The 15,887-nt window shown below is 40.0% G+C and overlaps 1 protein-coding gene across 1 annotated transcript in view; it reads left to right on the top strand.

Annotated features, from left to right (window-relative positions):
- FERMT3 (FERM domain containing kindlin 3) overlaps positions 1 to 15,887 on the top strand; it is a 577,997-nt gene that overhangs the window by 385,135 nt on the left and 176,975 nt on the right. The gene's annotated exons all lie outside the window — the stretch shown is intronic.

The following is a 15,887-nucleotide window of genomic DNA, read 5'->3' as shown; positions in this document are numbered from 1 at the left end:
GTAGCTGGCTCTACCAGTGCCCTGTGCCAGTAGAATAAACCACTGCTCCACCCCTTTGCTCTTCAAGTGAAGAGCAAAATTAAAAAAAAAAAGGGGGGGGGTGCATTAATCCAATCTCTGTATGGCTTATTACTGTTAGATCCACCCCCGCCAGCCCTTCCATTCAAGAGAAAAAAAACCTGCCATTTCTTCTACTGGAACACCAGATAGCCAGATGAATGACACTCACCCCCCCCCCCCTCCTGCCTCAGCCATTCAGGTCCCATTTCTGTGCCCTGCCCTGATCTTCCTTCCACTCTGGATGTATATCTATTTAAAAAAATGCTTTTAAACTGTAGCACAATGCTTGCTACAAATGCAGCAAACAGTCGCTACAATTTATTCCCTGCCTGCACAGAGTGCTACAGTGTTTATGCATTAGTTTAAAAAAATAAGTCTTCTTTTAAACTGTAGCAAACTGCTTGCTACAAATGTAGCAAACAGTTGATACAGTTTATACCCTGCTTCATGGAGTACTATGGTGCTCACATCTTAGTTAAAAAACACTTTTTCTATTAAACTGTAGCAAATAGATTCTACAGTTTACACTACACACGGGGATGGTATTGCACTAAAGTGAAAGAGATAGTGATGAAGGATGGCTGATCACTCCACCAATCCTTTGCGCCCAGGGCAATTGCCCCTATTACCCTGCCCTAGCTACACTTCTAGTATAGAGATTACACAGTCAGGCAATGTTGGTAGTGTAGCATTCTCCATATTCAGGCTTGTGTTTTGGGCCTAGTTGTTTGTTAGTAGAGGCTGTGTGTCTGAACATATGTTCCAGGCCATCATAGCTTAGCCAAAGCCAGTATAGCATTTCAGTGAGAGTAAATTGTTTGTGGTCATTGGTTGACTGGAGTTGCCTGGACTACACCTTGGAGTAATCTCAGTGGTTCTTCCAAGCTTTTTTTAAAGTTTTTTCAGGTTTCAGCTTTGTTGCTTAAGAAGTTAACTTGTGAATGTTTCTGCCATTTCACACAGAGCTAATTGGAGGAAGTCGGAGAAAGGGCTCTGAGCTAAGTAATCTGTGATATATAACATTAAGTATCCTGTTTTTCGCTTATTTCTGAGTTATTTATAGTACTTTTATTTTACTCACTGTGTGTGAGGTATTAAGTTGAATTTTCTACAATTGTTAAGCATCTGGTTGGGTATGTTTGTTCTGACTTTTGTTTCTCACCCTCCCTCCCCATTGGTATCCTGTTTTTATACCCACCCCTGCTGTAAATTTGATCTGGGACACTCCTCCCAGTCTAGTGTCATTACCTCATTCTACCTAATCCAGGGACAACATTTGAGAAGGCCAACCCAGTTAGCTTCTGCTCCTCCTTTCCCCTTTCCACTTTACAAAAAAATATATATATATATTTTAAGCCTGTTTCCTGCCTTTCCTGTAAGTCATCTAGTCCAGATACAGATTTGCTCTATCCAGGACTGTTTGTAAGCTTCTGAACCCCCAAGCCTTTCTGTGTTGGAGGAAAGCCTTCTATCTTAATTTTGTTTCTTAGAACTAGCCAGTTTTCTAGTTTCAGCACTCAAATCTGTTTCTTTGAACTCAGCACTTGTTCAGAACTCATTGTAAGCACTAAATAAGCTACAAGTTACTACAGCACTCAACTTTCCTCACTTGTCTAGAGGATAACAGTTTTTAGTACTTAATAAATAAGCACCTATCCAGGCATGTCTAAGGGTCAGCTCCCAGTGTTTTTTTTCTGTCTACCTGATGAATCTGGGCGTCTTGGGGCAATGCAGCAATTGCCTCATGTAGACAACCCTCTCCTCCTACCACCCAAAACTACAACCTGTGAGAGATGCACTTATATAGCCAATCTGGAAGCAAAGCTCTCTTCACCCAAGACTGGACTAGACAGTCAAGAAGAGAAGGTAAACACTTGCACCACATCACACTTATCACATAGTCCCTCAAAACCTATACCACCAAAACACATATATAGAAACACAAAACACACACCTACATTCATGGAGGCTCTCAAAAAATCTACCCAAGCAACAGGGACCTCCAAAGCAGAAACACAAGCAACCTCCACCCCCCAACACAACCCAAATGACACATAGCCCACAAACTCAGTGTGCCATTCAACCACAGCCCATAAGGCATAACATTGTATCCAACATTCTAGTCATAGATGACTCTATAGTCAGGCACACTGATGTTCCACTCACCAGGCTAAACAAGGAGAAAGTTACTGTCAGCTGCCTGTCAGGGGCCAGGATCCACCACATAATGCATGCACTCAGGTCACGCCACAACAAGTACAAATATGACTCTGTCATTGTCCATGTTGGTGTGAAAGACCTGAGACGTACCTCCGTGGACTACATGAAAAGAGATCTGGAGGAGCTGTCTGATCTTGTAGCCAAGGCTGGTATGACCCTAGCCCTGAGTAGCATCCTGCCATCACCCAGATTTATACCACAGTACAAGGACAAAATTATTAACTTCAACAATTGGCTAAGCTTCTGGTGTCATTCTAAGGGGATCCAGTATCTGTCTGCCTGGGATAACATGATCGACAAACCACGATGCTTTGCCAGAGATGGCCTGCACCTGTCGCCCTTGGGATTCCGGATACTGGCTAAGGCTCTTGCCACCCCTATAGTGCCTTTTTTTAGGCAAGATTCAAATGACAAATTCACCACTGTAACAGGTACAAGCAAGCAAAATCTGAGGGTAGTGCTACTTAATGCTAGAAGCCTAAACCTCAAAATGCACTCACTCGAGGCACTCCTTAAAATGGAGAACTATGCAGTGACAGTGACAGAGACCTGGTTCAAGGCTCCAGAGAGCATACCTGCATTACCAGGCTATAATTCATACCACACCTTTCGGCCATCTAACCTAGACCGAAGCACTAAAGGTGGAGGCGTGTCCATATTCATTAAGGATATCCACACCTCCAGGCTAGTTGCTCAGCAAAATGCATCCGAGATTATCCAAGTGCAACTAACTCTGGGCAAGACCGCAATCCAAATTGTAGCTTGCTACAGATCCCCCACCATGCTCCAGGATTCCCACTCCTCATTTCTTGATACACTGGAAAATATTAGAGTGCAACCTAACACCCTAATAATGGGCGATTTCAACTACCCACCATTAACTGGCAAAACTACTCATGTACCAAATCTTGTGCTCAACGTTTTCTGGAATTCATAAATTTCACCGCCTTGTATCAACTTATCCAAACCCCCACCAGGGGCAGCAATATCCTAGACCTGGTCATTACCAATATGGGCAACTGGTGTTCCACACCAGAGGTCAATTCCTCGTTGGTCAGATCTGACCACAAGCAAATCACCCTAGACAGCCACATCCCACCTCCACCCCCCATTAGGGAAACCACTGTAAAAATTTTCTCCAAAGCCAACTTCACACTTCTTAAGACAGAAATGGCAAACTTCACGACACCCATGCTGATGGACAATAGAGGTACGACTGCTGAATCCTATACAATTGGACTTTATAAGCACTTACATGAGTGCATGGATCATGCAATCCCTAACAGAACCAAGATGCTATCCTTCAAGAAAAGGAAGCCAATCTGGTGGTCCCCTGCAATAAACAAACTCTACAACAGAAGAAAGAAACTGTTGCAAAAAAAGAGTAAAATCCCATGATTGGAGGAACTCTGTGGTCAGCCTCAGTAAGAAGCTGAGATCCCTCATAAAATCCTCCAAAGCTAGTTACAAAAACAAAATCGCCACTGATTCTAAAGACAACCACAAAGCATTCTATAGCTATGTCAAGAATCTCAATGGCAACACTCAGATCTGCTCTGAGTTACAGCACAATGGCACTAAATATACAGAACCAACTGATATTGCCAACATCCTGGCAGATAGGTTCAGTGCTAACTTTACCCCTCTCTCATCCTCTAAAGGGCCCATCTCTATACCAGAAGAATGCAAAGTTCCTGTAATCACAGCTGCACAGGTAAAAAACACACTCTCCAAAGCCAAGAACACAGCATCCATGGGACCTGAAAACATCCCAGGCTGTGTTCTGCATGAACTACAGAACGAACTGGCACCGCACCTTAGAACCATGTTCAATCATAACCTCACCTCAGGCTTTGTGCCCATTGAATGGCGCACAGCAACGGTTATCCCATTCCACAAAGGGGGAGCCTCCATGGACCCCAGGAACTACCACCCCATTAGCCTGATGAGCCTGGTCTGCAAGGCTATGGAATGTATCATCATGGAATTTATAAACAATGACATTGGTAATGTCCAAACTCTGGACCCTACCCAGTTCGGGTTTGAAAAAGGCAGATCATGTCTCCTAAACCTGACAGACGTCTTTGAAGGGGTCACCAAAGCCGTAGATGATGGTAAGGTAGTTCACAAAGCCTATCTAGATCTTGCCAAGGCTTTCAACACCATCCCCCACTCTGGAATTATAGATAAACTCACTAAACTAGGTATAAATCCCTATGTCACATGATGGGTTGCCAACCAGCTTACTGACAGAACCCACACTGTGAAAGTAGGAGACTCTGAATCCAACTTCAGACCAGTGACAAGTGGAGTACCACAGGGTTCAGTCCTAGGTCCTCTCCTGTTTGGTATCTACTTCTCTGAAGTACAGGCTAACACTGAAGGTATTTGGCTAACAAAGTTCGCAGATGTCTGCAAACTAGGAGCCATAATCAAAACTCCTAATGATGTGGACATCCTACAAAAGGGCCTCACTGAGACAGATGCCAGGTGCCAAAGCCATGGTCTCAAGCTCAATGCCAAAAAGCGCATTGTCATCCCTTTTGGTAAAAACTCTGTACCCATGAACTACCACATAGGCGGTAGCCTACTTAACACCGAAAGTGTGATAAGAGACCTTGGGACAAAGGTGGACACTAGTCTCTCCTTTGATAATCACATTGCCACAGTAGTCAGGAAATCCTTCTACATGGCACACCTCATCACAAAAGGTTTCTCATCCAGGAAAAAAGAGGTCATTGTTCCCCTCTACTCATCACTCATTAGACCCATTATAGAGTACAACATCCCTTTTAGTATGTACCACACAAGACATCTACAACAGCTGGAAAGGCCACAGAAGTACCTCACAAAGAGGATTACCGGCCTCAAACAGATGCCATACGCAGACCGTCTCAAAAAACTCCAGCTTTACTGTGTTGCATATCGCCTACTCAGAGGTGGTCTCTGCCTAACATACAAAGCTATGTCAAACCCAGAGCTGTTGGACATGCTCCACATAAAGACATCCCAGTCCCTCCGAGCTACATGCTGTAGGGACCTATATCTTGTCACCACAATAAACAGAACATGCTGGAGGGGTAGATTCCTGTCCCAGAGACTTCCCATACTCTGGAATAAACTACCTATCTATATCAAGCAAAGCTCCTCATTAGCACTCTTCAAGAACAATCTTGATGAATGGATGGGAGATAGTAAATTCACCCCGGGGATCACTTCTGTGGCTCTGCCTGACAGGGGCACAGGAAAATAATTTTCTTGGGTGGCAAAAGCCAGGGTACTGTTTGGCTAGGCTTATATAGGCCCTAGTGCCAATAGCCTAGTACCTACCTATGAACCTATGAACAATGACTGGAAGGTAACCTCGATAAAAGTGATTAATATCAAAATTTGCAGCAGTACACATAAGAGTAAACATTATCTGAAGATAAAATAAATCCATTGTGAATTTGTATTAGCAGTTGCAACAACATTCTTAAAATAAATATTAAGTGAGAAAACTATACTCATTAGAGATAGGTTGGTATAAGTGGTCATATAAAGAGAGGTTAAATAAAGCAATATTAGCATACATATTTGTTGGGATGGGAAGAAAAGGTACATCAGCTATGATGAGAAAATCACTAAAATGAGGGTGGCAAGCATTAAGGCATAAATCAAAGATTGAGTTAAGCAATTGGAAAAGTATTATAGCTGAATTATAAACATGATTAAAACTATAAGTAATATAATACAGGCTAGGTTTGTTTAATAAGTAGTAGTTATCAAAGATGGAAACATCAAAAAGGGAGGCATTGAAGTGAAAAAGGAGTAGTTTGGGTAAGTCATTTGTAGAAGAGAGAAGGGGAGAAGTTGCCCAAGAAGAGAAAGAAGTCAATAGTTAGTGTTAACAGAGATCATATGTTCTGTAATGTGGAAAGATCTAGAGGACTGAGTGTTAAAGTGGGTGAGGGGGATTGCATTGTTAATCTGCATGGTCATAGTTACAGAATAGAAGTTATAGAAACAGCACAATTCTAGAATTGCTGATAAAAAGACAATATACGTGGTTTGACAGAAGGAATGGGGGGGGGGGTAACTGATTATCCAGGCTAGGAAAGGCAGTGACAGACTTTTGAGTTAGATGAATATGAAGATTTTTCTTGAAACTGTTTTGAGTTTGGTGTTGTCTGAATTTGTATTGCCTGGCATTACCTTAATTGTTGCATTATTGCATTATTCTGGACATTAATGGAGCAGTGCCCTGGTTGGTGAATATTTCCTTAGGTTTCCCTAATCGAGAAAATAACAAGAGTAACTTCCTAGCTATAAGCTGAGCATTAGATACCAGTGGGAGAATACATTGTCCAAAATAACCTAAATGTATTGAAACCCACTGCTGAATTTTACTAAAGGCCCCAAAGTATCCATAGCAATACCTTAAAATGGCACCTTTGTGAGAGACTTTCGTGCAAAGGATCAAAGTACTTGTGAAGGGCTGCCTTCTGATATTCATGCATCTAGCACAGAAGTTCTCAGTTTTTTTTTCATTATTTCTGGCCAGTAACAAGTTGCTAGGAATCAAGTGTTTTATTCTTGTCCATTCCTAGCAATGCCCCTAATACATGATCAAGGCTTGGGCAGTAATAGCTGATGTACTACTTCCTCTTTGTCCTTACTTTTTCTGTGCACTAAGTAATTTTGTAATATGGGTGGAAAGTCAAAACATTTTGTACAATTTCTTCTCTTACAACTATACCTATATTTTCTCTTGCAGTACTTAAATTGTAGCAGCAGGATTTTTGGTAAATTGTTTTATTGGGTTTTTTTTTTGCCTTTTTTTTTTACTTGACTTGCAATGGCTTTGTCTGCTGATGATATTCAGAAAGCCCAAGTCTACTTGGGAGAAATTTTATGCAAATGCTGAAAGTGCTGGAGCAAGTGAGTAGAGCAGACTGTTCAAAGAGCAACAACACTTTGTTAGCTATTTAAAAAATCAAATCTACTGCAAAAATTCAAGGCTTATCAGAAGTTTAAGACCATAAGAATTATGCATTATCAGCATTAAATGATATGGTACAATACTTGGAAAATGTGGATGTTTTAACATCTGTTATCAAGTCTCCAGGTAAAACGCCTGCTGCAGTTCTCAAAATGACTGTGAACAATTTTCACATCATTTATGGAATCCATGTTGACACCATGGGTGAAAACTGTGGTGAAGTTGCCAAAACGTAATCTAAAAAAGTGACTGATATTGTGTATGAGATCTTATTAAGAACATATGGTGTATTTCATAGCCATGAAGGAATTGCATAATTAAAATGAATGTGCTCTATTCTCTTCTCATTGTACCTTTCTTAAGTTCATCTGACTTTCATAGTGGTCAGTCAGCTCTGAAGTTTCCTCAGGGTTAGCTCGTTGTGAAGTAGAAGGCATTGTCTCCACGCCTACCACCCCATGCACTGGATTCTCAGTATCTATCTCTTCTCCTAAGAAAGATGACTCATAGCAATATTCTCTAGTGTCACCTGTATCTATCTATCTAACTTATTTTCTTCTTCTTTTCTTTTATAAACTTACAAAGCAATGAGTAGAAATGACATTGCAGCTTGAATGTGCTGAAAAGCAGGAAGTAGTAGCAACCAGAAGAACTGCAGAGAAGAAATCATACATTGAGACTTGACACATAAGACATTCTTTCTTCTGTTTAATATTCCTGCATGTTGGTTTAACAGAATATCATTACTGCCCTTCGAGGTTATCTTGATGCTCGATATGGGCTTCTCTTTCCTTTGTCTTTTCCTCTGTAGGTCGTTCTGCCCTTGCATAGAGTATCACAGAACCATTGCCTTCACTTTTACTTTATTCCTTCCTTAGAGATGCCGCTAGCCTACAAACTTCTTTTACATGAGTTTTCTGTCTGCACTAATAGAAATTTGTTTAAGACTCTGATCATATATGGTTTCTTCCCATTTTTCTATACTAATGAAGTTTTTCTTATTGTTAGTTTTTTCTTCTGCTTCGCTCACCTGCTGCTTAGCATTCTCTATTTCTGGAGCTTTCTGTTTTAGTTTGACAGAAAGTTTAGAAATCTACTAAGGCTGTGCATTTTCCATAGTTGGAATCCACCCTCTCAATGTGTGATTTCTTCTGGTTGCTACTACTTCCTGCTTTTCAGCACATTCAGGCTACAATGTCATTTCTACTCATTGCTTTGTAACACTTTCAGTCTGCAATATTTTGCTACGTTAACTCCTTTCTTTGTACTCGTTCTACCCTGTTCTGCCACAGGTACATGTTGACATATCTTTTTAAATGGTGCAGTTTATTTTTCTCTCTGTATCCTTAGCCAAGTTGTTATAACTTTATGCCTTTATAACACTATTTCATGATATTTTATGAATTCCTGTTCTGTTATGAATAAGGCTAGTGGCTATTCCCCACTTCCTTCAGGTGCGGCAGAGGTATAGCTATATCCTTATTCATTTGCTGATCCCTCCTTCCACACTGAGAAGGTGTTATTTGATAGGAATACCTCCTTCCCGTTGTCTCCACAAATCTGTAAAGTGGGAAGGTCTTTCCCTATTATATTATCATGTGTTAATCTGAGACCTACAGTAACAGGATGAGCTTTCTTTCCAAAGAGAGTTTGTGTTTCTACTTGAATAATATGATACTGTTTCCTAACTCTGTGAATACAGACTACTTCATATTCTTTTCAGTAAAGAACTAGAAAAAAACCTGAATTCACCACCACAGCTATAAAATTCTAAAATTGTTCCTTTTATTGAAGTATTAAAACCAGTTGGTAAATAAAATCAAAATTCCCAGGTTGTTGATTCAAAGTACGATAAGTGCTTTTGGCAAAGTTGCCTTCTTCAGATCATAAAATACTTTGAGTTTGGTGAATTAGATATATCGATGTTAACCAATCAATTTGTTTTTTTTTATGAGACACACCTTCCTAGTATCTAATCAAGATGTATCCAGTAGTCTGAATGAACTGGAGACAAGCCCCTAAGATTTAACCAATAGTTAAGCGCCTATTCTTCAACATTGGTTTTAAAGGAACCATTGCATTTAAACCTGGATATCTATGTGCCTTTAGAGTCATAATCCACTTAATTTCACAAGTTTCTGTGTGATTCTGTACATCGCCTCCTCTTGTATTCACAGGTAGAAATTCTATAACTTGGAAACGAAACGTATGTGTGGGGAAAACTATAATATGTCTAGCTAGGCTGTTTTTGTTGTCTAAATGCAAAATATCTCTTACGTATCTTAAAACCCTGTCTTTTAAATGCTGGTCCATTTTCCTCACATAAAAAGCTTGGCACTGTTGACAGGTCACCAGGTAAACTAAATGTTGACTATTACAGGTAGCTGAAGCTCAAAAATGATAAACCATTCTAGTGATGGGATGTGTAAAGGAATTATTAGTGTCAATATATGACATGCTTTACATCTTCCACACTTACGTGCACCTTGTCTCAGTTGATTATTCTTATTAGAGAAACCATCCTTGTTACAAAGTAACCTTTTTATGTTATTCTTATTTTTGAACACAAACTTAGGATGTACCCCCACAATATTTCTGATTTTCTCATCCTCCACAAGGATCGGCTAAAATTTCTTGATAATGTCACAGATCTGCTTACTATCTGTACTATACGCAAGTTCATTCCTTTTTGTTTACTATCATTATTTGCATTTCCTCCTACCAATGTATCTGATCTACGAAAATATGGACGTCCTTTGGTAGAGCTCAGTAAACCTGGTTCGATTCTCAAGTAAGTTCCTTATCCCTGTAGCCTCTGTCTTTCAGATGTTCACATAGCAGCATACATTCCTTATCAAAGGTGTCATCTTCTGTACACAATCTTGACAGTCGAACCATCTGATTTTCCATAACATTTTTGAAAGTAAACCCTGGATGCATACTACTTCTATGTAAGTAGTGATTTTTCCAGGTACTCTTTCTATGAATACCAATGGTTAGACCTTGATCAAGATCATAGCAGAGGCTAACATCTAAGAATTCTATTTCTTTCTTTGAGTGGTTTACAGTGAACTTTAAAAATTCAGTTGCTGTATTAAGATATTCTGTGAAACATAATAACTCCTCTTCGCTGCCCTTCCACAGCATAAAAATATGGTCCACGAAACATCTGTAATAAAATACATTGTGGACCCAGGGGTTGGTTTCATTCAGCACCTTCCTTGTCTCCCAGTGTGCAAGTACCAGGTTAGAATAACTGTTTGCACACGGGGTGCCCATGGACACTCCCCATGCTTGTAGGTAACACGTATCACCATATATAAATATGTTGTTGCCCAATATTAAATCAAGCAAGCATCAAATCAAATTTGCTTTGTATCCCATGCTCAAAGAAAGATCTCTAATGGCTTCAATTCCATATTCATATGGAATGACTGTGAATAGGTTGTTATCATCCATAGTCACCAGTAGCAGCTCTGCAGTGGATCCCATCATTTGTGTCTTATCAAACAATTTATTCAAGAAACTGCCTGTACTTTCAACAGAAATGGGCAAGGGTTCAGTCATCCATCCTCTTCCCGCCACAATAGGTCGAAGTGGGGGGTTCACAGGGTCCTTGTGAATTTAAGCTAGCCCACTTATAACTTGAATCATTGGATTGGCTATCTCAAAAAAGTCAAAAAGTTCTTTTGTTATTCTTCTCTCCATTAATAATTTATATAGGGTATCTCGAGCTTGTGCGGCCATCCTTCCCTGCATACTTTTACTTATAACTTGGTAAGTGCATACATCCTGCAGCATCAACAGCATTTTTTGCCTATACCATTCAGCATCCATTACTACGATGGCTCCACCCTTGTCAGCTGGCTTTATTACAATATCTTCTCTACCTTTGAGTTGCATTAATGCTTCCTTTTCCTGTTGTGTCATATTGTAAAAATGACTTCCATTACTACTACTTTTTTCTCTTAGTTTTCCCACTTCATTTTTACATACATGAACAAACATCTCAACAGGTGGGTTGTTCACAGGCACAAAAACACTCGTTTTTTTTGTACTTATTAAACTGTTGATTCCCTTCATTCTCCGAATATACTTTTTAAAGTTACATTCCTTGCAAACAACATAATGTCTGTAATGAATTCACTTAAGTCCGAGCGTAAGGACAGTATAAAGGTAAGCCCTTTTTCTAACATTTAAATTCTGGTTTTATCCAAGGCTTTCTGTGATAAGCTCACCACTGGATTATGCTCCTTTTTATTTTTATTTCATAGCTGGGTTTTCTTCCTTTTCCTTTCCTGGCTCGAGGTTCTGTTGTTCCTTCCTATAGTCTCTTTCACAGGTATTGGAAACTGATAGAAAAAAGGAGCATGAATCGCTCCTTTCGGTCTAGTGCCAGTCGAGGTACTGGCTACCAGTTCAATTCTAATCGACTTGTTACCAAAATTGGGTGTATTCCCATTGGGTTTTATTGTTTCTTGTTTCCTTAATGAGTCTATTCCCTTATTTGTAGGTTCCTTACTGAAACTAATGGATTCAGTATGTGTCTGTGAGTCAGCTATGTTGAAGAGATGTTTATTAGTAACTTTACTGCTGTTACTTCTATCGTCTCTACACCATTCAAAGATGTTACCATCTTTGAAATCTCTAAAATCCCTTGACAGCTTCTTCATTTTTTTGCATTTTTAGTCTACTATCATAGGTGTTGGGCCTTTGTTGCAATATTTCAAGTTAAACATACTTCTGTTAGTTCCATTTTTTTCTAGTTCCATTTGACTAGTTTTAATTAGTTCTGCTGCATGCTCCTCTTCCGGTTTAAAGTAGTCTATCAGCAGCTACATATAACTAAAGCTAGTTTCAAGGTTGATGGTCTGCCATCTGCATAGCCGGCTTTAGGCACCAGCGAACCCTGTGGTCGCTGGGGGCCCCCTTTTCCTAGGGGGCCCCCAACCACAGCAAGTTATCTTATTATTTTGTAACATGTCTGTAAAAACTAACGAGCTAGTAAAGCAATCTTGTATACTTAATAAACCAGATGGGTAATAGCTCTTTTTATATTACCTTTAAAATTCAAAGGTATCTCTGGTTATAGGAACAGTGTTTTATCACATAATAGGCTTCACAATTCCATTACATATTTTACCAGTGACATAGTGCCCCTGGTTTAGTTAAATCCTGCTGGTGGAAATTCTCTCCACTAAAACTGACAACACAGTCAGCTTTATGTATCTGCAATATCTGTGGTTGCAAGGGGGCCCCTTAATCGTCCTTGACTGTGTGGGGACCTCAAAAAATTACTGCTGTTTGGGGAAAATGACGGAAAAAATGTATTGATTTCCTGATTATGCTCTTTAACCACAGGGCAGTGATATGACATTGTTAGGGTAAAAGTGATAATGAACATAAGCAAAGTAAGCAGTAGAAAGATCCACAGCTCAGAGAGACTGATCTCAGGGTAAACCTTGGATTTTAAGAAGAGCTGATGCTTCTGATCTTCAGGGATTTTTATAAATACTGGTAGAACACCAGATAGTCAACTTCTTTGCTGAAGAATTTAAACACAATACCAAAAATAATAGCAAAATAAAGGCTCAAAATCAGGAACATGCTTTAAATATCACTCTAATTCACTTAAAAAGAATAGAATAACACCCTCTGCACCAATGTGCATTTTTTTGGACAACTGCAAGCATAAAACTCTGATGTCTGGATTTATTGACTGTCTGTAATCTTGAATGATTTACCAGCACATCAAACTTTACAAAGAACAGAGCAAAATCAGGGAAGGTCTGTGAAATCAGAGACTGTGACAGGTATGCATTAGTCCAAAGTCAGGTAAATAAAAGTGATTTAGTCGTGCTGCTTTTTAGCGACTGCTAAACAACATTCATTGATCTGGTGTGGCAGTACTAATGTTGCAGAATGTATTGTTATTTGCTGAAATAAGTACAAAACTAGTATTGCTATGGTGTGTGTGTGTGTGTGTGTGTGTGTGTGTGTGTGTGTGTGTGTGTGTGTGTGTGTGTGTGTGTGTGTGTGTGTGTGTGTGTGTGTAAAATATCACTGATTTTTATCTGTGCATTCACCCAATAATGCCAGGACACACACATTATTCTTTGGGATATCAATAAAAATGCATCGCACAAGTAATTATATGTCAAAAGTAATGCACAAAATATACCACAGAACATTCAGACACTTCAATCTTCATGGAGTCTGGGAGGTCCCCACTCCCAAGAAGGTATAAATTAATACATGGGGCTCCCTTAATCATTCTTGACTGTGTAGGGATCCCACAAAAGCTGTAGCTTGTTGGGGAAAAATGAGAAAAAAATGTATTAATTTTCTGATGATGCTCTTTAACCTGAACAAGGCTGACCCTGTTTGGATAAAGCTGATAATGGGATGCATAGGCAGTGACTGTCTTTTTGTGGGGGTTAGGAAGGCAGGCAGCATTCTCAGATAGGAACTATGTATCCAGACAACAACTGGCTTGCTAGTTTATTGTGAGGTACTATTGTATCATCTTTCAAGATTAAGCCTTAGGCACAACTTACGTCTTCCCTGAAAGGAAAAAAGTAAGACTGAAATTCTTATCTTACTCATATTTTTGTTTAGGACGTCACTGGATTAGAAGGTTGGGAAAATGCTTTAAATATACCCCACTACATCTATAACCCTATGGCTTCTTGGGCCCTGGCTTTTCTGAGTCATTTCCTAAATGGTTATTACTGTGCTGTCTTCATCAGGAAAGATGTGTTGAAACAATGCAAGGAAAACTATTGCTGAACAGCAGCACCGAATTTCTTTCCTTAACCTTAATTTGTTTTCAAGCCATTACTGGATGAAAAAGCCTTGTAAAAATAAAAGAAAAACAACTTTAAAATGCACATCAGAGCATAAAGACATGAATGGCCCTTGAAAAGGCTAAAGAGTAAGAAAACATGTGAGAAAGGGGGAAAAAGTAATGTGCATGGTATAGGGAGCCCAGGAATGGGGGAAATGGAGGGGAGAACTGGAGGATGTGTGTGTGTGTGTGTGTGTGTGTGTGTGTGTGTGTGTGTGTGTGTGTGTGTGTGTGTGTGTGTGTGTGTGTGTGTGTGTTTGTGTGTGGGCTGAAACAGTCAGCCTAGGGTGCCATTTCATCTAAGTCCATACCTGCACATAGAAATGTAATGTATCACTGTTACAACTAAATGCCAGTAAGTGTGAATGTCCGTCTGTGAGATGGGTGAACATCGTGTGGTAAATAGGCCTGTTGAACTGTAAGAGCGTTGTAGCTACAGGTCAGTCTGTACTTACTACTCCTAAAAGTTTGCAGCAGAAACTAAAAGGTTGCTTAGGAGGGTGCAGTGACAGGGTGATATATAGACTAGGAGTGCTTAGGGGCCCCCAACTTGACATTTTGCTGGGGGCCCCCAAAATGCTAACACCGACCCATCTGCCAAGTAAGTCTGGATGACTATAACTAGGCAGACATTTCAGCCTCATCCCACGTGGAATGACCTTATGATGTATGCAGGCTTCTAGGTGAAAATGCTGCCATTGCAACCTTTTCAGGTAAAATGCGTCTTCCTCTACTTCTTCTGGCTTTGTCCCGGTTAGGGGTCACCACAGCAGATCATTTGTCTGCTCATGATTGGCAGTGGAAATTTTATGGTGTCGAGTTGCCAGCCCGGCTCCCAACCTTCCACAGAAGGCACACACTCACACACACACACACACACACACACACACACACACACACACACACCTAGGGCCAATTTTAGAGTGTCTAATCCACCTACTGCATGTCTTTGGGATGTGGGAGGAAACCGGAGCACCTGGAGGAAACCCACATGACCACAGGGAGGACATGCAGACTCCGCACAGAAGGCACCCCAGCCGAGAATCGAACTGGAGAACCTCTTGCTGTGAGGCAATAACGCTAACCGCTGCACCACCGTGGCCACCCTGAAATGCAGCGTCTTCCATTTCATGAAATATTTTTTGAAAATTTTCTGTTATTCCTAATTCCTCTCTTTCTTCAATTTCCTCTGTTTCAAAATTAAATTGTATCAAGGGGTTAGCTGACTAACCTAGAAACTCTGCGAGGGTTTGTTTCTTTGTTGTTTCTGTTAGTATCCATTAATAGCAGATTACCATCAGCCATGTGCAGTTAGAGAAATATAGCAGCAAGTAAACACCAAAGAAAATCTGTAACTGCTAGAGGCATCTCAGTAAAGAGGCAAAAGAACTAGACAAAAACCTGAGTTCACCATCAGGGCTATAAAATTCTAAAAGTCTTCCTTTTATTGAAGTATTAAAACCCGTTGGTAAATAAAATCAAAACTCCCAGGTTGTTGATTCAAAGTACGATAAGCTCTTACAGCAAAGTTGCTTTCTTCAGATCATAAAGTACTTTGAGTTTGGTGAACTAGATATATCAATGTTAACAAATCAGTTTTTTTTTCTGTGAGACACACCTTCCTAGTATCCAATCAATATGTATCCAGTAGTTTGAATGAAGAGGGGACAAGCCCCTAAGATTTAACCAAGTTATATGCCTATTCTTCAATATTGGTTTTAAAGGAACCATCGTATTTAAACCTGGATATCCATGTGCCTTCAGATTCATAATCCACTT

Source organism: Protopterus annectens, chromosome 6.part1 (genome assembly GCF_019279795.1).
Source record: "Protopterus annectens isolate FY-2018-M chromosome 6.part1, PAN1.0, whole genome shotgun sequence".
NCBI lineage: Eukaryota > Metazoa > Chordata > Ceratodontiformes > Protopteridae > Protopterus > Protopterus annectens.
The sequence above is the reverse complement of the archived record's forward strand: the minus strand, read 5'-3'. Positions and strand labels throughout refer to the sequence as shown.